General features: G+C 38.6%; 1 non-coding gene across 1 annotated transcript; it reads right to left on the bottom strand.

Moving 5' to 3' along the window:
- Nucleotides 1–9,023: 9,023 nt before the first annotated feature.
- Nucleotides 9,024–9,158, bottom strand: LOC128595225 (U11 spliceosomal RNA). The gene has a single exon (XR_008382873.1). It is a non-coding gene; the product is annotated as a U11 spliceosomal RNA (small nuclear RNA).
- Between the last annotated feature and the right edge of the window lie 18,042 nt (nt 9,159–27,200).

Consider the following 27,200-nt stretch of genomic DNA (forward strand, 5'->3'; position numbering starts at 1 on the left):
ATTTTAAAAAGGAGAGTTATAGAATTAGAGAGGTTATTAGAGATCATTTGTTCCAGTAGCTGCATTTCAAAGATTGGTAAAACCAAAACCCAAAGAACTTGTCAAGTGGAGAATCATATTCCCACGCTGGGCACGGATCCAGCTCTTCTGAGCAGGCTATTCTTACCTCCAAAATGTAATCCATTTACCTGTGTTTGGGATGCTAAGAAAAACTTATCTTTAAATTTTAGTTAGTCAAGGGGCAGACTCTTTGGCGCATGTACCAATGACATGTGATTTCAAAATATCAGTTCTATGCTTATTCACAATAGCAATCTACTTGTTTTACAATTTTTTAAAAACTTGAATTCATTGGATACGCTTAGCTTGTTAATATCTTTCTTTTCCCTTCAGAAATACAATGTTGATTTATCTGTGAACACCCAATGCTATCAGCATTTAATTGCACATGGGTTAATAGTGAAAAGCCAGGTGGGAGTTTTAAGAAGAGATCAATCCCTTTATTACAGAAGTAATGAGTTCCTAATGGCTCATTGGTATACCATACTTCCTTGCCTTCCCAATGCTAGGTTGAACCATCTGCTTTCTATCTCATGTTAATCACTTGTCCCTGACAGCTGATCAAGGGCATAAAAAAAAAAGAAAAGAAAAGAAAGTAGGAAATAGAAAAAGCATAATCACAACATCATATTAGCACTACAATAACATATTAGCACTCAAAATCTACGTTTCTAAGGAACTATATTACTCACGGTCTTTTAGTTGCAAAAGACGGGAAACTCATTTGCAGTTTAGAAAAGACGGAGAAATTATTGGAAGGATACTGAGTTATCTTACATTAGAGCTAGAAGAAAAAGGAGTGTAGCTGAGCCTCAAGGACAACTGAAGCTATTGTCACTATCTCTCATCTCTGCTTCTTTGCGCATTTTGATTTCATTTTCTGAGACTAACTTACACCGCAGTGGGGAGCATGACTGCCAACAGCTCCCCTGCCTCATACTTTCAGCACTCAGAGGGTGTTCAAGCTTTGAAAGTCCCAGGGAAGGACATAATTGGCCGAGCTTGAGTAGATGCTCATTTCTAAATAACCTGATAGTGGTCAGGCAGACTGGATTTTCTCTACTTTTTCATGGTTGAAAAAAGCAAGTACTGATTCCAGCAGAAAGAAGAAGTGCTTGGCAGATTAAAAATTTTAAATAATTTAATATCTACTAAAAATATTTTCAATTAGGGAAGCCATGAGTATATCACTAGAGACAGCAGAATGTAAGTGGGCCTGGTCTCTGGTTCCAAATTTTATACCTCTGGGACCTTGTGCCAGTACCTTAATCCATTAACCGCCCTTGATGCCAGTAACTAATTCATAAAATGGAAATAAATATTTAAATCATGGAATACAGGGGACTAAACCAGGTATGTGACAGCCTTGAGCATGCACTTCACTGACCTACACCATGAGGAGTGAACTCTACCAAAAGCCTAAGCTTTGGGGCTTTGAAATCCATTGCCTGGTTTGTTCCTCCCAGACAATGCCTGAGTGTGAAGGAAATGGCAGACCCATCCCTGGAAGATAATACACCATAGTACTCAAAGGTCTTTTAACTTCAGCTGAAAGTCTTCCAAGAGACTTTGCTGCCTTTTTCTTAGACTGCACAGCACTCTACAATGCTTTGACCAACTTTCTCCCTTTCTCCTTCACTTAGGATCAGAATTAGGTTACAGTCTGATGAACTCCATGGTCTTTTTTCCACTCCCTCTCTATTTCCTTTCACATAAGCTTTTCCCCTAATAAAATTCTTGCACATTTAATCTTACCTTTGTACCTGCTTCTCAGAAGATCTGGACTAGTGTTACAAGACGGTATAAAGTTTTGTTCATGATCTATGAAATGATTTTATGATTTTTTGACTAAGCAATAGTTCCCATGAAGAAACTAGAAAATTAAAAAAAAAAAAATACTGAGTCCTATTATCCATCCTATGCCTACTGTATCAAAGTCTCCCAAATTTACACATAAAATTTTATATTCTTTTTTAAAAGGGGAGGCTGCTTGTGATCAGTGTGGTACTCATCAGAAGTTTTCAATATTTCCTATTGTCCCCACTGACCCCACCACCCTCCAAAATCATGGCTTAAAGGCACTTAGCAGGATCGAACTCCTTGACTTCTTCAGGATTGGGGGAGGGAACATACAACTAGTTTTGAGAGGAAACAGCATATATTATTCATAGGCCAGAATATTAAATTACCAGTGTGAGACCCTCCAGATCAGTACTATTCCAAATGTGGTCTACAAATTGGTTTCAGTCCACTTAATATTTTTTCCCAGTCCATGACAAGGAAAGTACAAAAATGGAAATAAGGATCTGGAAAGCTTTATAGCAATTTAATATTGCTGTAATGTCCAAACATGTGATCTATAACGTATTCTTATTATATTTTATGAAAGGATTATAGATTATAAATAAAATAAATAAGTAAAAATTGGTCTTTCACCACAGATAGACAAGTAACCACTTTATAGCTTTCACATATCTCTCTGGCACCAGGAATGGCAATATTCAAGATGGTGGCCATTCAACCAGCTTGGACCCAAGAATAACTAATGAGTGAAACTCACCATGCTCCCATCCTTCCCTTAGCCCTAGGCAAACCCCCAATGGAAGTGCAGTTAGAAATAGGAATAAACTGTTGTTGAGTTAAGCCACTAAATTTGGGAATTTTTTATTACTATAGCAAAATTCAGCCCATCACAACTGACATAATCTCATAAATTAGGACCATATATACGAGATAAAAATAAAAATCTAGTTGAAATAGTAATAAATCAAAGAAAACCAGGGTCTCATGAGAGGTACCTGGAAAGAAATTTAGTTTGGAATTGTTCAATGAAAAAATTCTTCTTTCAATAAACACAGAATGTTTTCCTTAACATTTCCAATAAGGGAGATTAACCTTCATAAGTCATTTCTTCTTTTAACTAGGGGTAAGTAGTTGACAAATATTAAGTGTCAAACACAATTCTAAGTCCACTTTATAGATTACTATGTTTAAATATATTAGAAACTCATAAGGTGGGTCCTATAATTAACATCTTTTTTACTAATAGGAAAATTAGTCTTAGAATGTTTAAGTAACTTCTCCAAGGTACAAAGCTAGTAAATATGGAGACAGATTCAGTCTCAGGTAATTGTACTCAATAATCATCATACTATGGACTCTTATACAGAGTTAAACATGCTTCTGTGCCTCTTCTATCCACTGGACCTAATTCTTTTTAATGGAGAGACAGATTAAATTGAATCCCTCTCAGTGTGATAGGGAACCAAACATATTCAAAGTATGAAAAGGAACAGAGGAGAAAACTAATAAATGCTGGATAGCTACTATAAATATTAAAAAATTTAATCTTCCTAGCATAAATTTATTTTACAGATAAGAAAATAAGACAGAAAATGTTTAAACAATTTTTCCATGACCCAAATCACAAGTGTTAGTATTGGATTCAACTCCACAATCTTCTCACTTCACTGTATAACCTCCTAAATATGGTCATGCTAGTTCTCTTTTAAAAGTTCAGCCTTTCAAATAATTAGGTAATTATTCATTTACTTATTATTGATTCTTTTTGCTGATAGTAAAAGCCAGTCCTTACCTTGGCCTTGTAGTTTCCTATAGTTTCTGCCCCCTTTCCAATGCCATTTTGAACTCACCTCCACCAACTTTCTCCCTCAGCTACTCAACTTTAGCCAATCAGATGCTCTGGATACTATCATTGCATAGCAAACCACCCAAATCTTTGTAGTGTAAAACAACATCCATATATGCTCACAAAGTCTTTGGTCAGAAACATGACTAGAGCCCAGCAGGAGTGATTTGCTCCACTTCTCTCCTCTCCAAGGTCTGCAGCCCCAACTGGGAAGATTGGGAGGGTGGGGTAGAGATTATGAGAGTGACTCAATGATGAGAAGCTAGCATCATGTGAAGGTTCACTCACTCAAACATCTCGTGGCTGGTGGGAGCTATTGGTGGAACACCATAGTGGTTTCTCTAGGTCACCTGGGCTTGCTTATAACATGATAGCTGGGCTCCAAGAATGAGTGCCCCAAAAGAACAAGGCTCGAGTGCATGACATGTTCATAACCTAGCCTCAAAAGTCAAATAGTATCATTTCACCTCTACTTTAGTATAGAAAAAGACCCTCCAACTCAATGAAAGAAGTCGACATCACATTGTGAGAAGTGCATATAGTATGGAGATACTGTGATGGCCATCACAGCAGCCTTCTTACTATTCTTTCACTTTGCAAAGCAAATGAATGCCTTAGGGCCTTTGCTCTTTCCTCTACTTAGAATGCTTTTCCCCTAAATGCCTGCTAGGCTATTTGTGTGCTTCATGTCTTTGCTCAAATTTCACCCTCTCTTTGACCAAAGAAGCTCCTCTGGGTCCTCTTCGCAACTAGACCTCAACCTTGGGCCATCATCTTTCCTTTGGCTTTCCTAGCCCAGTTTTATCAAGAATTCTGCTTAGTGAAAGCCTCCCCACCCTTGAGATTTGATCATACTTGACATCTACGTTCTTCATTCCCAGCTTTGATGTTTCAGCCCTTGACCTGCCTTTAGCATGCATCCTAAAAGGCCAATTTAGCAAGAATCCCCTACTATAGATATGTTCTCTTAGCAATATTCTACCCACTGATCCTCTCTCTCTGCTCATCAGCTGTAGATCTTCAGCTGTCTTTGCTGTATTTGGATTAAGTTTAATCTCTGTCTTGCCTCACTATACCCCTCCTAAAATAGTCTCAAATAAATCATTCTTTACCATTTAAACAAATGTCAGAATATTTTTTTTTTCTTTAACACCAGTTTACTTGAGAGTGCAACCTGAAGACACATTGAACATGTTAGGTCAGTCTGGAGCTGGATGTTCCTTGGTTCTTGGCTCCTAGTGCATCTTAGAATGGGTACAGGCAAAACTTACTAAATGCAGAATACAAATGCCTACATACAATAACTAAGAAAATGCTAAGAAGGCTACGTTGAACAGTTTGATGAGAATATTTCAGATTGTATATGAAACCCGCACATTGTACCCCTTGATTGCACTAATGTACACAGCTATGATTTAACAATAAAAATAAATAAATTAAAAAAAAAAGCCTCACAGAGTCTAAATTTACAATTTTAATTATATGATAATGAGCCAATGTAAGGTCACTAGGGGCTCCTCACTATATGTTCTGACCACCAGGTAACTTGGTTCCTACTCTCTGCCCTTAGCCACTGCCCTTTGTCCTCAGTGCTATCAAGGAGAGAAGCTGGAGGCCAGAATGGTATCTTTCCTCCCAGGCCTAGCAGCTTCCCCCCTAACCTGTTAAGGAGAGAAGTAAGGGGACCAACAGGGCACATCTCCCCCTCAAGGACAGCAACTGTGAAGAGTGGGCCATCCTGTGTGTGTTGGCAGTACAGTGGCTGTGGTGGTACTACTGAGGCTGAGCTGCTACTGCACTGAGGGCCTGTTCATTGTGAGTCTGGCCATGCTCATGCTCAGTGCAGGGCGCATGGAAGTGGCACGCAAGCCAGGCCGGCATCACCCAACAAACACAATCCACATTTCTATGAATATAAATTAGTTGCACTATTTTCAGTTTTCTCAATGTCTATTATTGAAATAACCTAGGAAAAGACAAAGGCAAAGGTTAACCAAAGAGATGGCCTAGTTTGCACACTGACTGAAATTCAAGTCATTCACAATTTTTTATTATACCAACCATAACTAATAGGTCAAATTCCAGTTGCTAGTTCAGACCACTGAACCTAAAAAGCCTGTTTTGCCATCTTCTAACTTTTAGGCCCAAGGCTGAACTTCCACAGGCTACCATTGATTTCCTAATGGACAACAGAGATGGCAAAATATCCAGCTAATTTTCTCTGCATAAGTGTTTCAATATCATCTTAGGCAGACCTACTGACCCCAGATATTTAGAATGCCTGGGCAACCCTGGGAGGTGGCCCAGCGCCTGAGCACTCTTGCCACCTTGCTAAGAGTTGGCATTGCCACCATGTGTCCTGTAATTTTTCTGTCAAAGAGAGAGAGTATCATTGCACTGTTTTAAAATATATTTAATTTGTGCAGAGAGAGATTTATTTTTAAATGGTAAAGTGGAGAAATGCTGACTAACAAACATGAAAAGCCAAACAGCAGCCAACAGAAGTAACTGCTCATTCACAAAATTCCTATTTGTAGCATTGATTCACTTTGTCCAGGTGGTGGTGGTGGTGATGATGATGATAATGATGATGATAAAAGAAAGAACTTCCATTTTAAATTGCAGATGATAACTGCTCGCAGTAAGTTCTGTTCAGCAGAGGAACTACATCACTGTGCATTTTGGCTTTTCCTTTAACTCAGTAACTTAATGGGTCACATTGAGTATTAAAGGTAGATTACCAAATTGTTATTTCTAAAGAGACAGGAAAATGAAGAGATATTTAAAATATTTAACATAATAAATGAGCAAGAATTCAAGACTGTGTGTGGGAGAAAAGAAGGTGGGTAGGGAGAGAGAAGGACAGAAAGCTGAGAAACCAGGCTAGCTGTGACCTGTAGAGCAATATAAGTGTTATTATATTGAAATGAATCAACATTTGTATCCTCCCAAAATCCACCCTTAATATGTCAAAACCCATCCCTGATATGATGGAGACTTTGGACAGTGATTAGGCATGGGGTTAGTGTCCTTATCAAAGAGACCCCAGAGAATTCGTTTGCACCCGTGCCATGTGAGGGAATAGTGGAAAGATGGACATCGATGAACCAGAAAGCAGATAAATCACCAAATCTGCCTATGCCTTGATCTTGGATTTCCAGCCTCCATGACCAGGAGAAATAAATTCCTGTTGTTTATAAGCTACCCAGTCTATGGTATTCTGTTATAACACCCTGAACAGACTATGACACCCAACCAATAAGAAATCCCTAATGACATGGAAGGCAATGGGAAATGTTCTAATTTTAAGCTGTTTGCATTGTTGGGATGTAAATGTTCTATCACCCCATGCATTTGTAGAGCCTCTGTATGATGGTATCTCAGTCCTGAAGCCATTGGGAAGGCATCCCATATAGGGTCATTTTAGTGAAAAACTCCACACATTGAACTCAGAAGAATCAAAAATTTCAACTCTATCTCAATTTGAAGAAAACCTGAGGTACCATCTAAATCCCCCATAACACACAGATGGAGATTTAAGTCAACTCCATTTCTGTCTCAGAAGACAGCATAACCCTAGTTAACATGTAAGCAATAATAATAGCTAAGATTTTAAGGTGTCAAAAATCTTCAAATAAGAAAAGAAGATCTCTAGTGGAATATTTTGCATTGTTCAGAACACATTATTTAGGATCATGTGATTCTGGTTTTTCATCACCTCTCAACTATTTTTCAGCTTGTATGGTGTAGAAAATTACAGTGCAATGCAAAATACTCTTAGACAATGAATATACAAATGAATGATCTGGTAGAGGGATAACTTGTCTACCCCTCAAGACAGTTTTGTGTCAACTTGTACAGTAATTTATAATTTCTGATTTATAAATCTATAAACCTCTGGGCTTCTTTTTTACATCTTCTTTGAGCCAGCTATAGTATCTGCCTGATTCTCTCACTGACAAAGATGTTAAGTAACATCTTTAACATACATTCATTTAATGTCTGTCTGAAAATCATGATTTTATCTTTTTTGACAAAAGTACTCACTGTGATTCAAACATCATCCTAAACCTTTTACATGTGGTACCTCATATCATCTTCCCAACAACTGAAGAGTTAGAGACTACTGTTATTCCCATTTTACAGATGAGGATCAACAAATGACAGCCCAGTGGTCCAAATCAGATCTGCCAAATTTGTCCTACAGCCTGTTGCTGTCTATGAAGTTTTAATGTAACACAAAATCCCCATTAGTTTATTATGGTCTATGACTGTTTTTACCATTCAACAGCAAAACTGAATAGTTACAACAGTGACTATATGGCCCACAATGACTAAAATATTATTTTTCCCTTTAAAGAAATAGTTTGTTGACCCTTGTATAGATGAGAAAACAGACTTTGGAAAGTTATAAAAATTACTCAGATTCATACTGTTATTGGGTTGGATAGCCCAGACTCTTTCCCTCTTCCCTGTATTTTCTCAGAGGTCAATGCTCCTGGGTTTTACTTGTCCCAAACATTATATAGGAGAAAATAGCTCCTATATAACATGATTTTAATTTCTTTTAAATAAGGGTCATTCCTGCCTCCATTTACACACTCAGGTTTGAAGGAGGGATAATTCATGCTGCAATGAAAGAAAGATAAGCCTTGAAATGAAGCATGCCTGAGAAAAGAAAAATAAGGAGTTAAGCTTGTATGGAGGTGGTCAGGCTGGGAATAGACCCTATTCTCTCAACAGAGTAGGATCCTAAGTCATTTATTTATACATACATATATATATATATATATATATATATAAAGGAGCGATAGTTGAAAGGAAAGTTGGCACAGACAAAAAATGAGGTTGTCTAAGGGCAGTCAGGCATCTAGGTCAATACACCTGCATGGTTTACTCTCCCTTCCTACCTCTGATTTGTTTTGCACTCTGTTGTCAAAAGTGAAGGTAAAATGTGTTGTTACAGCAGTAACCTCTTATCAGCCCGTGTTAGTGTCTGAGGGCCTGGTTTGAAATGGCAAGAGCAATTGCTATACCTAAAGCTGTTCTGTGAAGTGGCGTTTAATAAGTTTCCTTTTAGAATATTGTCAGCCCAGCCTTCTTCTCCCATCTCTATTGTCTGATCCCACATAATCTCAATTAGTGTTTGGAGTGGGAGCATAGCTTTCCTTCAAAGAAACAATTGCACAAAATGGTAAAGTAAATGAAGTCTTCCCAGCACTCATGTATTGATTATAATTATCTAAAAAAACTACAGAGAAATGAAAGAGTCAAGGTATTGATGAAAAGCTAATGAGAATTTCGAGAAATATTTAAGAGCACCAGGACCAACAATCACCAGCTGTCCAACCACCAAAAAAATTATGCTTCCAAAATCTCTCAATGTCACTTCAACATAAAGAGCGATCAGGTAGCTCTCCATGTGCCACCCATGACAGAAGGTCTTTTTGTAACTAATTAGAATTTAAAAGGGCAATGAAAACCATATAAATAGGATTCCACTTGAAATTCTGAAAACTGATAAGGGTGAAGTTTTGGGGCAATTAATTCATTAGTAATTTCAGCACTAGTAACTGAATGAGAGAGCTATAGTTTGGGGATCTTATTACCATTCCTTTCATAAAGGAGAGGCAAAAATTCTACCAAAGAACAATACCCTCTTCTTACCTTAGTTTGTCTGTATCTTGTCTGTGTCTTGCCTTAAAGATACAGACAAATCGCTTCAGAAAAATCAAATTATGTAAATTCCAGCCAGAGAAGAATAGCTAAGAACTAGGACCCATGGTGACCAGGAAAACACCTCATCACTTTGTGCATGTCAACACTCTCCACAATAGAGACAGCTGATTCTCGTTGTTCACAACACTTAGGTTCTATAAAGTCACTGCAAACACTAAATTAGCAAATGATGAATCATTGCTCCTAGTGGAGATACCAGGGGCAGGTTCCTGCAAGCCTTTTGTCAACAGATCAATACAAAGCCTTGTTTTAAGTGAGTTTCTATTTATAGATACCTTATTTAATACATGGTCGATTCATGACCATTGAACTCACGCCAACAGCATTATAAAACACAATACTGTATTTTGCCATGTAAAATGTGCCCCCATGCTTTTTCTTTTCCCGTGGACCTTCAGGAAAACATTCTTCAAGAAAGTGGCCAGCTCTCAGAGAGAGAGACATATCTGGGGAGGGTTAAAGTTTCCCTGGTAAACATGCATATTACCTCCTACATCCACCTGCTCTGTGAAGTCTGCCCCTTCTCTCCCACCTGGGAGCCTTTCCCTCTGCCATGTTGGGAGCCACAGCTGAGACACTCACGTACATAGCCAGCAGGGCAGGAGCTTCTGAGGCTGCTCAGCCCTTGGCCAGACAGGCAGATCCCTGGGCCCTATACGCAGCTCCTAGTCCCTTCCTTCCCTCTGCACAGCTGATCCTCAGCCCTCACCCTGCAGAGCCCCAGCCCATCTCACCAGCCCCATCACCACCTCCTCCGCTGATCATACTTGACAGAGGCCATTCCTGTCCACTCCCACCAGATCCTGGATTCTCCCCGACTGAAACTCTGTGTGCCCAGTGGTTCAGGTGGAAGGGTGTGGTGGTCCTGGGAGGCCTGCTGAGCTCTCTGCTTCTGAGCTGTACTACTCACATATAATGCACATCCTTATTTTTTCCTCAAAAATTTGACTAGAAATGTGCACATTATACATGGCAAAATACAGTAATCTCCTAAAACATATCACAGCTTTCTTGTTTTTAGAACTTTAGATAGTACTTCATGTGGGGGCCATTTAAAACAGTGAAATCACCAATAAAAAGCACAGAAATGACACAAAAATAAATCATGAAAAGGACACATGTTTATAGCATGAAAACTGAAAGAAAAAGGCAGAGAATACCTTTGCTGGACCTCATCTGAGAATATGTATATAAGGTGACTCAAATTTTTTGTGACTCTTCCCATGCATGTATATGTTCAAGAATTACTAACAAAGCACCTCAAGTATTTGCTTTAGGGTTACAAATAACATTTCAGCAAGTAGGATGCTATGATCTAAATGTGTTCCCCCAAATTTATGTTAGAACTTGATGGCCAATGTTATAGTATTAAAAGATAGGAATTTAAGAGTGATTAAGTCAGGGTTTACTCTCTAATGTGTTCTCACCATGTGAACACAAAGATCAATAGTCTTTGGCAGATGTAGCAACCAGGTGCCATCCTGGAAACAGAGAGCCACCCTCAGTAGCTGGTGCTGGTGCCTTGATCTTGGACTTCTCAGCCTCCAGAACCATGTAAAATGAATGTCCATTTTTAAGAATCTACTTAGTTTGGTATTTTGTTATAGTTGCACAAACCAATTAAGATAGAAATTGGTACCAGAAAAGTGGGGTGTTGTTGTAACAAATACATAAAAAATGAACAAGTAGCTTTGGAACTGCATAATGGGTGGAAGCCAGAAGAGTATGGAGGTACGTGGTAAAAAAGATTAAGCTTCTGTGAAAAGAGTCTTAAGGGTGATTCTGGTGAGGTCTCAGAGAGGAGAGCTGTAGCCAACACCGAAATCTGCTTAGAGTACCTCAGTGGTCGTAATTGGGATGTTTGTAGAAATATGAACAGTAAAGGCCACTCTGGTAAAATCTCTGATGGAAATGAGAAATATCTTTTTGGAAACAGTAGGAAAGGTCATCCTTATTACAAAGTGTCAGTGAAATTCACTAAACTGTGTCCTAGTACTTTGTGGAAAGCAGAATTAAAGAGTGATGAACTAGAATATTTGGTAGAAAAAATATTTAAGTGTTCAGGGTGGCTATATAGCTTCTCTGACTACTTATAGTGAAGTGCAAGAAAAGAGAAACAAATTAAAAATGGCAATTTGTAATCAAAAGGGAAGAAGAAATTAAAGATTTGGAAGAGTTTCATCTTGGCCATGTAAAGAATAAAAAAGTATGTTTGGGAGAGAATACCAAAGGTGTGGCCAACTGATCGTTTAATAAGAAAATTAGAAAGAAGGAAGCCAGATGATATTCATCAGGACAATGAAAGGAGAGGGTAGGACATGGGGTCAAATATTATTCTCACTCTCAAGATTTAATGTTGTTCACTTGTTGAGTTTTGGACTTACTTGGAACCTGTTACTTCTTTGTCCTTTCCTGTTGCTTCCTTTTAGAATGGGAATGTCTATACTATGTTTGTCTCAACACTGGATTTAAGAAGTACATAACTTATTTGATCTCACAGATTTCACAGCTAATGAGCAATTTTTTTCAGAGTGAATTTTGCTTTGGGTTTCACCCACATCTAGGTATTAGTGAATGAGATTCTGGACTTCAGACTTTTGAGTTGGTGTTGGAAAGAGTTAAGATTTTTGGAGCTATTAAAAGAGAATGAACATCATTTTGTGTAGAAAAGGACATGAATTGGAGGAGGCCATGAATAGAATGCTATAGTCTGAATGTGTCCCCCAAAATGTATGTGTTGAAATTTCACAGCCAATGTAATAGTATTAAGAGGTGAGAATTTTAGGAGATGATTAAGTCATGAGGATAGAGCCTGCATGGATGGGCTTAAGGCACTTATGAAAAGGCTTGAGGGAGTTGGTTCACTATTTTCTGCTCTTCCCCCATATGAAGACATGGCATCCAACCCCTCTGAAGGATGTAGCAATAAGGCATTATCTTGGAATCATAGTACAGCTGTTCCCATACACTGTACCTGCCGGTACCTTGATCTTGGACTCCTCAGCCTCCAAAACTGTCAGAAATAAATTTCTATGGGTTATAAATAACCCAGCCTATAGTATTTAGTACTAGCAGCACAAATTGACTAAGACTTATATAAGTATATTTGCAAATACAGAATCCATAAATAATGAGAATTGACTGTATCATTTCCCCCTAGAAAAAACATATGCCATAAATAACACCTTGGGAATAATACAAACAGAACAGCATTGCCAAAATATGTAAGATAAGCATTTTTCAATTCTAACTACCTCAGAAATAGGTATCAAATACAATGATTTCTCTAAAGAGAATGTCAAGTTGGAGGGTGGCTTGAAGGATTATTGAATAGGGAGATGTTGACTGCTTCATTGTTTGGCAGATATTGTGTGAAACGGCAGCCATTCTTGACATGCAGGAAGCTGGCATAGTAATTGATTTCCCAGTTTTCAAAAACAAGCACCAGATGCCCCATGATCATATCAATGTACACAGCTATTATTTAATTAAAAAAAATAAAAAATAAAATCCAATCTTCAAGCAACACTAAGGGCTTCTCAAAGTGCCCTTGCAAAACTCCTCAAACCTTCAGCACATTAACCTTGGGAATATGTAAAGTCTTTCTAGGAATAAAACTCTGATGTATAATGAGCATGTTAAAGGCTTGAGTCAAAAAAGACACTAACAGTTGAGAAGTCCATAAAAATTATGGACTATAATAGAAAAAAATTGCATTTCAGTGAAAAACTATTCATTATCTACATACAGGTCATCGGATTCTATCCTTAAATTTGTTTTGAGTGATTTTCTTATAACCCTTTTAAATTTCTGTAACTGATAAACATATAAATTCTGTCTGATTTGGTAGAGATTTAATTGATTACCCTACCCTCCAGGGAAAAACATAGCTTTTGCCTGCATTGGCAATTCATTTCAACTTCCTTTTCTTGCCAGATAAGTGTGCTTTTTTTTACTTTTCCTTTGAACCAGTTATAACATCTGCCTGCTTCCCTCTGTCAGGAAGGAAAAACTTTGCCACTACCCTTCTTAGTTTTCTCTCGGGGGCCTGAAAATTAAACTAAAAAAGGAAAGATTAATGGGAAAAATAGTACACAATTTTTATTAATATTTATGGGCATAAGAGTTCACAGAAAAGCAGTGAAACTCAAAGAAGCAGTCAGACTCAGAGGTTTATACACCCTTTTAACAAAGAATGGGAGGTTTTAGCTCAAGGGATGATAAGTGACTAGAAAATATATGGAGGAATTAATAAGAAATAAATTTTTGTTTGTAAAATCTGTTTTTGCAAACTCATCTAGGTGTCAACGCTCCATCTTTGAGAATAAGAGTGCTCTTCTCTTGCTGGTACATAGGGAAACACCTTCACAAAGGGAAATTTATGCCCTGCTTTTAGCAGATAAGTGGCAGGCAGAGAATTCTTCTGTTAATTCTCAATTGCCTTTAGCTTGAAATAATCCTTATGCCAAAGTATATTTTTAGGGTGACATATTATACTCCACTTCACTTCAGATATGAGTAAAATAAAATCATTAGTACATGTTCATTTTTTGAATCTATATAATTATCAATACATTTTTTCTGAAAATTATCTTTCAGCAATCTTTATCAGGTACCCTGAGAGTCATTCCCAGGGCCTTAATTTTATTGTGCCCTGTGGGAGAAACATGAGAAGAAGCAAGTCAAGTGTTTCTTAAGCCTTATATAACGTAGTTGATACATTATTTACAGAGAAAATACACTGTCATCTCTACTTACAAAGCATAGTTTTGTAATTAGGGAAAGAGGGGAAGGAAGGAAATTTTAGTGAGTATTTCTGTGATCTGGATGGGGTTAAAAAAAGGGAGTACCTTAGCACCACACACAGTCGCACAATAGCAAAGAGCTGTGAACTACTTTCTCAAAGATCTTTCAGATCTTGGGTGGTATTCAATCTTGGTATAGTTCTCTGAGCAACTTTCCAAGATGACTCTTAGAGAATAATTAACTCTAAAAAATTAGGCTGCTGAGGGACTCAAGGGCTCCTCTAGGCTAATTTAAATTGTCAAGAGTTCAGGTATCATCTAAGGTTAGTTACTACTATTAAAAGAACATTCTGGTATAAATTTCTTCCAAAAGGATTTGTGAGTATATGTATCTATGTCTATGTGTGCCTATGTGTGCCTGTGTTGGTGGATATGTGAGAGGGAGGGTGAGAAAAAGGAGAGGAGAGAAAGAGAGAGGGAGAGAGCCTCCATTACTCCATTATCTAATAGAGGAACAATTGTTGGACTTAATACTAAGGAGGTCTTATAAAAATTGTCTTATAAAAATTACCAGCAGAAATCTAGAAATTCACGGCTGGCCAAGACTCCAGGAAATCTGAGAGACATATTAAAGCCCAGGTTAATCATAGTTCTTACATTCCTTCTGTTGTCCATACTTGGAGACATTTAATCACTATCTGGAACCTTGGCCCTATGTTTAGAATAGTGGTCATGCAGCTATCCTGGCCTAAAGAGAGAGTTTCTTAAATAAACCAGTCTATTATGCCTCAGGTTCAAATTCATCCTATTGTTTAGCCAACATATATGCAATGTCTCATTTTCAATAACTATAAGCCCCATTCCCTTGCAAATATCCCTTTTATATAAATCTGCTTGGCTTTTGTTCATTAGGGATTATCTAGCATTCAATTTCCTCTTGTTCTCACCTAACTCGTAATCCAAATGGGCTGCATTTTTTTCCCCTGTCCTGGTATAGCCAGTGAGGTGGGTATATGACTTAGTCTCAGCCAGTCAGATGAGTACTCTTCATTTGCTTTTGAGAATATTCGATTCTATCCAATGAATAAACTATTAGTTTATAAGATATAGGCAAAATCTCTTTAAAGGTATTTTAAGTATAGGTCAGAGAGTGGTAAGCACAAAGTTTGTTAGAGGTGTGAAAGGGTGAGGCAAGATGTCTAAATAGACACATTCAGATGTCTGAATAGACACATTAGTCACCAGATTGTCTCAAAAAGGGGGAAAGTTGTAGATGAAAATAAAGCATAGCTCAGGTGTAATTCATACGGGGAAAAGTACCAGAACCTACCAGAGATTCCATGGGAAGAAGTTTCAGGACAAAACAAGCAGCAGAAGCAGCAAGATTTCAGCAGAGATCAACCCCTGAGAATCCTATGGATAGGGTAGGTAGAAGTTTTGTTTCTCCTTTTCTTATACCTCTGGTAGTCATAGGGTTCCTAATCTGCTAGAGGACTTCTCTACCCTCATAAGCCCAAAAGATCCTGACACCAGTGAACTGGGATCTTCTTGAAAACAAAGCACTGGACTGCCAGCCCCCCTTAGGCCTGCTCTCTATCATCACAGACCTGCGCTGAGATGGCAAGTATCACATTATTTCCACACCCATTGTGCACATTTGTCCTCTCAATGGAGCTTCACCCTTTCAATTTTTGTGTCACTAGTCCCCATACAAACATTTTCGAACACCAGGAAATGTCCAGACTAAGGTGGGCATAAGGGTTGTTAAGTCCCAGAGGATCTGTATAATTCTAAAACTTGAATATTCTAGGTGGGCTGTCATCCAGAGAGAGGTACAAAGACAACCAGAGTACCTGCTTTCCTCCATTCAGACTTTTCTTTTCTTCCTCTGCCCCTTCCCCCACTCACTGCTGCCTAGTGGCAAAGGTAACCCAGGAGACAACTGAGCCAGGGCTTTCAGGGCAGCTGCTTGCCTTCTGTTGGTGTCTCCACCATGTTGAAGCTCCCGCAGAGAATGGAGCTCACATCTTTCCTCTTAAAGACCCAAAGGTGATCACAGTGAGTTCCCTGCATGCCAGCCCTCCTCACTGCTGCTCGCCTGATGCACCAGCAGAGTAGTACATGCCCTAAAGCAGAGGGATATTAAGCTGCTTGAACAGCTCAGGATCAGCATGTTTCACTATGACATAATCAGGGATGGGAATTGGGGTGCTAGGGGACAGACCTGCAGTTCAAACCCCATATCCTCAGGACTTGATCATGATGCTTGGGGCACAGAGGGGAGATCTGTCAACTATTGGGAAGTAAGGGAGCCCACGTGGACAGAACATAAAGGAGAACGTAGCATGGGTTTGAGACACAGCACTCTCATAGAGCACCTCTCCCTGCACATGAAAGTCATACTTTCATCCAAAGCATGATTGTGGGCAGGGAAGTTCCAAGCCTGTGACACCACTGCTGGTGAGATTAGATAGTTTGTGTTTATGCTTGAGGCCAAACACTGGAAGGAGTCCCATGCAGCAGAGGAGGAGGGAAAAAAGGGAAACTCACTCCTAACAGCCAGTCTGTGAATCCCAGAAGGCCCCTCCATTATGAGCAGACTTCATGGCTTAGTGGGGCTGCTTCAGCACTTCCACAGCACCTTTGTCCAGCAGCCTGGTAGCTGACCCTCAACTCCTGCTGAGACAGCACTTGCGTCTGCCTTTGTGAAGCCTGAAGGCAGACTCATTTATCTAGCCCCATTCAGCCTGTTCCTCCACCTACCTCTGCTGTGGTGGAGAATGGGTCCAGAGCCATCTACACCACCGGGGGCATTTGGGTGCTATCAAGATTAACTAGAGTCAGTCACAGGTCCCAGAAAACAACACTGCAGCTGGCTCTGAACTGTAAGTGCCACATATTGGCAGGGAGAACAACTTGTACAGCGAGCACATTATAGCATTTACTGACTCAATCACACAGGGCATGGCTGACTCTCACCCACAAGCAACACCTACTGTCTCAGAGATTAAGCTGGGTGACCCAGTATAATTCACACTGACTGGAAGGAGACCACCGGCCTGGGGAAAGGACTCCAAAGTCATCCATTTTCCCTTGTCAACGGAGATGGTAATCTCCCCATGCATAATACACCAGGGCTACAAATAACTAGCAATTAATAAAAGCACCACATTGACATCAGTACCCAAAGTATCCATCAAGAACCCAGACCCAAATCAAAGTACCCACAAGCAAAGCCAAAGATACTTATATAATATATTCTATAGACATCCTCAGGGGTTGGGGTGGGAAGAAGTCCTAGATAAGCAAAAGGAACTCCAAAAGCAAGAGGCAACCACTGCTCCAGATGAGTAGGGATCAGTGCAAGAATTCAGGAAGTATGAAAGATCAGAGAGAAAGGGCACTCCCAAAAGAGCACAACAGGTCTCTAGCAAGGGATCCCAACCAAAATGAAAATACTGAAATGACAGATAAAGAATTCTAAATATGGATTATAAGGAAGCTCAATGAAATCCAAAAGTAAATGGAAAACCCGTTCAAAGAAACTAGAAAAAAGTTTAGTAGAAGAATTTTTAAAATTACTAAAGATATATATAGGAACAAATAATACTGAAAATTAAAAATTCATTTCGGAAAATATAAAACATGGTGGAAATTTTCAGTAGACTAGACTAAAGACAGAAAGAATTTCAGACCTTGAAGACAACTCTTTCTAATTAGAGCAGTCAGTCAAAAACAAAAAAGAAAGATTCAAAAGAAATGAACAAAATCTAAGAGAAATATGGGATTATATAGAACAGCCAAATATAATAATGGGCATTTCTGAGGGTGAGGAATAAAAAGCACAAGGCTTGGAAAACCTATTTAAGGGACTAATTGAGGAAAATTTTCCTGGTCTTACTAGAGATTTATACATCCAGATAAAAGAAGCTCGATGAACATCTTGGACACTGATTGCAATAAGAGTATTACCAAGGCATACAGTCACTATTCTGGCCAAAATGAACACAAAAGAAGAACTCCTACAAGTCTTAAGGTGAAAAATATCAAGTAATTTCTGAGGGAAAATCCATCAGACTAAGAGCAGACTTCTTTTTTTTTTTTTTTTTTTTTTTTTATTGTTGGGGATTCATTGAGGGTACAATAAGCCAGGTTACACTGATTGCAATTATTAGGTAAAGTCCCTCTTGAAATCATGTCTTGACCCCATAAAGTGTGACACACACCAAGGCCCCACCCCCTCCCTCCTTCCCTCTTTCTGCTTCCCCCCCATAACCATAATTGTCATTAATTGTCCTCATATCAAAATTGAGTACATAGGATTCATGCGTCTCCATTCTTGTGATGCTTTACTAAGAATAATGTCTTCCACGTCCATCCAGGTTAATACGAAGGATGTAAAGTCTCCATTTTTTTTAATGGCTGAATAGTATTCCATGGTATACATATACCACAGCTTGTTAATCCATTCCTGGGTTGGTGGGCATATAGGCTGTTTCCACATTTTGGCGATTGTAAATTGAGCTGCAAGAAACAGTCTAGTACAAGTGTCCTTATGATAAAAGGATTTTTTTCCTTCTGGGTAGATGCCCAGTAATGGGATTGCAGGATCAAATGGGAGGTCTAGCTTGAGTGCTTTGAGGTTTCTCCATACTTCCTTCCAGAAAGGTTGTACTAGTTTGCAGTCCCAACAGCAGTGTAAAAGTGTTCCCTTCTCTCCACATCCACGCCAGCATCTGCAGTTTTGAGATTTTGTGATGTGGGCCATTCTCACTGGGGTTAGATGATATCTCAGGGTTGTTTTGATTTGCATTTCTCTAATATACAGAGATGATGAACATTTTTTCATGTGTTTGTTAGCCATTCATCTGTCATCTTTAGAGAAGGTTCTATTCATGTCTCTTGCCCATTGATCTATGGGATTGTTGGCTTTTTTCATGTGGATTAATTTGAGTTCTCTAGAGATCCTAGTTATCAAGCTTTTGTCTGATTGAAAATATGCAAATATCCTTTCCCATTGTGTAGGTTGTCTCTTTGCTTTGGTTATTGTCTCCTTAGATGTACAGAAGCTTTTCAGTTTAATGAAGTCCCATTTGTTTATTTTTGTTGTTGTTGCAATTGCCATGGAAAATTTCCCAAATATCACCAAAGATTCTGACACACTGCTTTCAGAGGGATATCGGACCCCAGGTCGCCTCAACTCTAACCGAGCTTCTCCAAGACACATTGCAATGAACATGTCCAAAGTCAAGACAAAAGAAAAGATTCTGCAAGCTGCCAGGAGAGTTGACCTACAGGGGCAAATCCATCAGAGTGACCGCAGACTTCTCTAATGAAACTTTCCAAGCAAGAAGACAATGGTCATCTACCTTTAATCTACTTAAACAGAACAATTTCCAGCCCAGAATTCTGTACCCTGCTCTAAGCTTCAAAATTGACGGAGAAATCAAATCATTTACGGATATACAAACATTGAGGAAATTCGCCACAACAAGACCAGCTCTATAGGAAATACTTCAACCTGTTCTGCACACTGACCACCACAATGGATCAGCAGCAAATTAAGAACTCAGAAATTAAAGGACAGAACCTAACCTCCACACTGATGCAAAAGATAAAACTAAGCAATGGACTCTCACAAAATAAGACGAATAGAATACTACCACACTTATCAATTATCTCAATAAATGTTAATGGCTTGAATTCCCCACTTAAGAGACATAGATTGGTTGACTGGATTAAAAAACACAAGCCATGCATTTGCTGTCTGCAAGAAACACACCTGGCTTCAAAAGACAAATTAAAGCTCTGAGTCAAGGGTTGGAAGACAATTTTTAAGAGCAGACTTCTAAAGAGAAACCTTACAAGCTGGAAAGGTATGAGATCCAATATTTAGTCTCCTTAAACAGAATAACTTCCAGCCAAGAATTTTGTATCCTGTTAAACTAAGTTACACAAGTGAAGGAAAAATAAAGTCTTTCCTAGGCAGGAAAATATTAAGGGAATTTGTCCCTACTAGATTTTCCCTATAGGAAATGTTCAGAAGTGTATTATACATCCAACATTACAACAGACATCAAGAAGAGTAAAAGCACCCAAAAGTTATAGCTAATAGCTGTTATAAAACAATAGCCCAAGAGTGACAACAAAATAGTAAGATATCATACAGTATGATGAACAGAACAGCATCCCATTTATCAATACTAACATTTGACATGAACAGTTTAAATGCCCCTTTTAAAAGTTATACAGTGACTGAATGTAGGTAGAAATATAACTCAAGTATCTACTGTCTCCAATAAACACATCTAACCCACAAGGACTCACACAGACCTAGAGTGAAGGGATGGAAAAAATATTCCACAGAAATGGAAGCCAAAAGCAAGCAAGTGTATTCATTTTCATATCAGATAAAGTAGACATTAAATTGACCCAAAAAATGGTAAAAGAAAAGACAAAGATAATCATTATATAACGCTAGAGGGAGGGAATCCTAAAAATATATATACCTAACACAAGAGCTCCCAGCCACATTCACAAAGCAAATTCTAATGGGCTAAACAAAGAAATAAACAATAGCATCCTTATAGTCAAGAAATTCAACACTCCACTAACAATAACAGACAGATCATCAATGCATAAAATGAATAAAGAAACACTGGACTTAAACAGGACTCTAGAACATATTTACAGAACATTCTACTCTCAAACTATCAAAGATACATTTTTCTCATCAGCACATGGGACATTTTCCAAAACTGATCATATTTGAGATCACAAATCAAGTCTCAATAAATTCAAAGAAATCAAAATCATACTATGTGTCTTTTCAGACCACAGTAGAATAAAACTAGGAATCAGTCCCAACAGAAACATTCATTTCTACACAAAATCATGGAACTTAAACAACCTGCTGCTGAATGATGCTTGGGTCAAAATAAAATTAAGATGGAAATCAGAAGATCCCTCAAGCTGAATAATGAAGGGGACACAATCTTTCAAACTCTACGAGATATAAGAAAAGCTCCCCTGAGGAAAGTCCACAGCATTAAATGCCTACATCAAAAAGACAAAACACAAATTAATAACCTACTATCATATCTCAAGGAACTGGAAAATAATGACAAACCAAACCCAAAGCCAGCAGAAGAAAAGAAATAAGAAAGCTCAGGCCAGAACTAAACCAAATGGAAATCAAAAAATACTGCAAAGGATCAATGACTGAAAAGTTGAAAAGGTAAACAAAATCTATATAACCACTAGCCATATTAACCAGAAATAGAAGCAAAAAGACTCACAACCTCAATTAGAAAGGAAAAGAAAGACATTACCACTGTTATTGCAGAAATACAAAATATCACCCATGAAAACCTCTATCCAAACAAACTAAAAAACCTGAAGGAAATGTGTAAATACTGGAAACATACAACCTCCCACGCCTGAATCAGGAAGAAATAGAAACCCTAAACAGACCAATAAGGAGCAGCAAGATTGAGGCAGTATTAAAATATCTGCCCATAAGAACAACCCTGGATGGATTCATAGCTGAATTCTAATAGACGATTATCCTGAGTGAAGTTCCTCAAGAATGGAAAAACGAACATCATATGTGGAGGATAATAAAAGGGTACACCAGGGCCCAAAGCAATAGGAGGGACAAGAGAAACCAAGATGGGGGAAGGCCGGCAGGATGGATGTGAGATCAAAACTTACCTGTACACCATGGAATATTGTGCAGCCTTAAAGAAAGATGGAGACTTTACCTCTTTCATGTTTACATGGATGGAGCTGGAACATATTCTTAGCAAAGTATCTCAGGAATGAAAGAAAAAAGTATCCAATGTACTCAGCCCTACTATGAAGCTAATTTATAGCTTTCATATGAAGACTATAACCCAACTATAGGACAAGAATATGGGGAAAGGGCCAAGGAAGGGGAAGGGAGGGCAGAGGTTGGGGTGGCGGGAGGGTAATGGGTGAGGCCACACTTACAGTGCATCTTAGAATGGGTACAGGCGAAATCTACTAAATGCAGAATACAAATGTCTACATACAATAACTAAGAAAATGCCATGAAGGCTATGTTGAACAGTTTGATGAGAATATTTCAGATTGTATATGAAACCAGCACATTGTACCCCTTGATTGCACTAATGTCCACAGCTATGATTTAACAATAAAAAAAAACTTACCTATTGAGTACAATGAACACTATTCTGGTGATGGGCACACCAAAAGCCCTTACTTAAGCATTATACAACATGTGCTTACAACAAAAACACTTTACCCCCTTAATTAATATTTTTCAATAAAACCAAAAGAAGCACACACAAAAAAAGAATTTGTGGGGTTCAGTAATCATAAGATAAGAACTGTCAAACAGAGAAGAATGAAAGGACCAACAGGTGTCTAACATTTACAAGGCACTTAGATACTAAACACTCAGGAGACTATACAAGAGGCACTAAATACTCAGGATACACTAACTACACATGAGCACTTACTATTCATGAGGCTTGAATTCATCACTCATTGGTGACATCCATTTTGGCTCCAGGTGTTTGTGGCCCAAGACTCGTACGAAACCCTTGGCTGCTCATCAGGCCATTTGGCAGGCTCCAGCCATAGCCGGTTGTACTTGTCCCAGTGTGCATGCAAAAAAGTAAGTTATTCACCCAAGTATCATCCATCTGTGGGTTCCTCTGCTCAAATTTCAACTCTGGTCCTTGTAACCACACTTTTGAAAGACTAATGTGGCAGACAGAGAAGGAGTGGGAGAAGATAGAAGAACATTGCATGCTCTAAGATTCACGTGGTGTATAACTTTCATCTTATACACAAGTAACCTAAGTGAGTTAATTTACTCCAATTTGATTGGATTGGATAAATCATATCATTTGAGCATCTTAATTTGGTCTGCGAACATTTCAGTTCTATGACCTCTAGAATAATCTGCCTGATAGTCCATTTGAAGGCTGTCACTGCCTCAGGTAATTCCCCTCTGTTCTGGGACTTTTTGAGTCAAAGGTGAGTTATTCAAGAGTATCCATTGACAGCCTAAGGACCAAGCTATATTTCTGTTCAAATCTTAGCAGTGTGTAGGCACTATAGCCTCTAGAGACTTCCTGATTCCAATAATTTTTTCTTTCTCTTCTTTTATTATGAAAGATGTCATGCATAAAGAAAACATATAAAAATGTGTAGAATTTGGCAAATAATTGTAATATAAGCAATAATATAACTTCACTAACAAGTAGGAGAATTAAAATCAGAGGCAAGAATTAAACTCACCCAAGACCAATTTCCCTATATCTTGGCATGCTTTTTTTAAAAATCTGGGTTTTCTGCAATGCTCCACTGAAATGAACTACAGCCTGGCATTTATATCTTGGTCAACTGTTAAGAGTTGTATTACCGGGGCGGCGCCTGTGGCTCAGTCAGTAAGGCGCCGGCCCCATATACCGAGGGTGGCGGGTTCAAACCCAGCCCCAGCCAAACTGCAACCAAAAAATAGCCGGGCGTTGTGGCGGGCGCCTGTAGTCCCAGCTGCTCGGGAGGCTGAGGCAGGAGAATCGCTTAAGCCCAGGAGTTGGAGGTTGCTGTGAGCTGTGTGAGGCCACGGCACTCTACAGAGGGCCATAAAGTGAGACTCTGTCTCTACAAAAAAAAAAAAAAGAGTTGTATTACCATCTTCTGCACATCCCTTCAAAGGATGAATGTTGATTTGGCAAGTCCTGTAACTCATCGCTATGTTATAGAGCTACAAATGCAAGGCTTTGAAGCCAGTCATGGTGCTACTGCCAAGCACAAAGAATAATCTCATGGGGTAGGACTCGATCCAAGGTTCTGTCATGATGTATTGCAGCTTAAAAACTCCAAAGTGCAATGGTTATGATCCTGTCCCAGAGTCTTATATTTGGCTCTGGAGATATCTGTGTGTTATCCAAGCACCTGCCCAATAGCCTCTGATTCTGTCTGCATTAGTTTCTCATAGTGAATGCTCCTCCATCATGGATGGCATGGTCATTTGCCCTCATTTGGATGATGAAAACGTTACCAGCACCGCAAGCCTGTACATCCATGGGCCATTTACCAATGGTAATCTCTCTCCCTTAGAAATAACCATAGTCTTCACTTTTGTGGGGGTTATTTTCTTGCTTTTTTAAATAATTCTGCCACCTGGAGACTCATAAATAAACAATTATATAGTGTTTTGTAGGTTGTTGTAGTTTATTCATTTTTGTTGCTGTGAAGTTCTTCCTAGGTCCTATCTAGAAGAAAAAACTTTTTCTCTATTCTCTTAGGTTCAAAATTTGGGTGCCTGCAAATTAAACTGAAAGAATAAAACAGATTAGCAAGAGAAAATAAAGACTCAGTCACATATATTTGAGAGTTCATAGAAAAATGTGACTAAAAAAGGAGTTAGAATTAAGCCATATACTATCTTCATAGTGGAAAGGGGGGGGAGAGAAGAGTGTTTAAAACCAAACAAATGACATTTATGGAAGATACATGGAGAATAGATAAGAGAGATGATAACTTTGTAACAATGTCTGTTTAGGTGTAGTGGTAAGACTTCTCATCTCCAGTGAAAGGAGACAATCTTCTCTGGTTGCTCAAAAGAAGGATTTATGACAACTGAGTTCTGTTGAGTTATTTGTGAAGGCTCTGCTTTCTTGACGCATAAGAGATTGCAGCAACTCAGGGGCCTTCTACTCAAAATAATTTTTATGCCATAGTGGTGTCTTCTGGACCTTTTCAACCCATTTTATTATATATAATTTTTAGTAAAATGTATGTAATATATACATAATATAAGGAAATATATACCCATTCTCTTATTAATAAACATCTAGAAGTGGAATTTATCAATCAAAGGGTGTGCTTGTGTTTAGTTTCAGGGAGATAATGGAAAAGAATTTTCCATAACACTTGCACAAATCATGCTCTTGGTATCATCTGACTTTTTAATGTTTGTTCATCTGGTGAATGGATATTGATAACTCATTATAATTCTTTTTGCCTTATCAATGAGGCTGAGTGCCTTTCCATGTATTCATTAGCCACTTTCAGTTTCCCCTTTTGTTAACCTCTGTTCAGGTCTTATGTATAAATTTCTGTTGAATAGCATGACTTTTCATATTTCATATTAGTAGGGACTCTATGTATTTTGGATCTAGACCTGTGTTGTTAAGTATCACAAATACTGTCTCCTACTCTGTTATTTCACTCTTTTAAGGAGTCATTTGCTGTATAGAGTTCTTACATTTAAGGTGGTAGGAAAAGCAATCTTTTCCTTTATGAATAGTGTTTTTTGTGTTTTACAAGAAAATCCTTCCCAACTCTGACTTTATGAAGCTATTTTCCTGCTTTACCTTCTAAAGCTTTATAATTTTACCTTTCACATTAAGGTCTTTAATCCACTGGGAATTGATTTTTATGAATGTCCTTGTTTTTTTTTTTTCCCAAACCGAGTTTTCCAGCCTCCAATCAATCCTGCAAGTCCCTAGTCTCTTATCATAACTTGTCTTTTTGCTTCAGATAGTCAGCATAAGTTTCCACTGCTTTCAATCAACAGCCCTGGCTGATAAAATAGACTACCTCCTTGGCTGCCATTCTGGAGTCCCACTTCTTAACCTTAGTCCAGTTCTGTGCTCCATGACAAGATGCAGACTGGCTTTTGTCTGTGTTTTGGACTGTGCCCAAAGATTGCCATATCCTATGATATCGGGCCTTGCCCAGCGGGCTATTGTATATTTCAGAAAATGCAGCTGGGATGGTTCTGCTGGCCCCTGTTCCACTGCCCAGTACCACTCTAAGTAAAATTTATTTTAGTAAAATACCACTAAAATACCTTTAGTGATTTTCAAAATACGACATAGAACTGTGAGCCAGCCCTTAGAAGCCTAGCTGGAGAAGTTAGAGACCCACAGAAAGAGGGTTATAGAGATAACATTCATAAGCTATGGCCAATAGACGTCATCTGCTAAGCCAGACAAGTAAAAGCCAGCATAACTCTCAGTTGGGGATTTCAGATCTTATCACTATGCTTTGTCTCTTCTAGCAGGAGACCATGTAGGAAGATTCACACTTTACTTCTTTCCAAGTGGTTTATTGATTTGTGAATTCAGTGAAATGTGCATCAAACTGAACTAACTATTCCCTTTAAGTAAGGGGGGAAAGGGATTCACACTGCGCTGAAATTAACAGACTCAACAGAACTGCCTTTCAAGAGTTCAACCACAGCACAATAGATGCACACAGTATGAGGACAATCTGGCGAAGAAATAGCTGTATCTCAACACTAGAGACCGAATCAGTGTGCTCTGATTTCTTCCTTCTTTGTCTCCCTCCTCATTATGCCCTCTACACACACACACACACACACACAACTTCAAAGCTCTATTTAATAGAAAATAGATTTTTTTTTCCCGTCTTCCACCTTCTTTTTATTTGTCTAGGTTTTATTTTCTTCTCACCACTTCTTAAATGGATGAGAACTTTCTTCCTTGAGAACTATTTAACTTCATAGCTTCTTTGACCAAGTCACAATGGAAATGATGGCTAAGACAAGAAAGCAAATAAACAACATTTAATCAATGATAATTTCCATGTAAAAAACGTTAAGTACTAGCTCGGTGCCCATAGCTCAGTGGTTAGGGCTCTGGCCACATACACCAGGGCTGGTTGATTCAAACCCAGCCCAGGCCTGCTAAACAACAATGACAACTACAACAACAACAACAACAACAAATAGCCAGGTGTGGCGGGCGCCTATAGACCCAGCTACTTGGGAGGCTCAGGCAAAAGAATCACATAAGCCCAAGAATTTGAGCTTGCTGTGAACTGTGACACCACAGCACTCTACCAAGGGCAACCTAGGGAGATTCTGTCTCAAAAAAAAAAAAAAAAATGTAAGCATCATCCTCATGCATGGATATGATTCCGCTGACATGTTGCTTGCTTGTTTTTATCTTGCTGATGAATAATCTCTTTTCCCCATGTCT

This window comes from Nycticebus coucang, chromosome 9, assembly GCF_027406575.1.
Source record: "Nycticebus coucang isolate mNycCou1 chromosome 9, mNycCou1.pri, whole genome shotgun sequence".
Taxonomy (NCBI): Eukaryota; Metazoa; Chordata; class Mammalia; order Primates; family Lorisidae; genus Nycticebus; species Nycticebus coucang.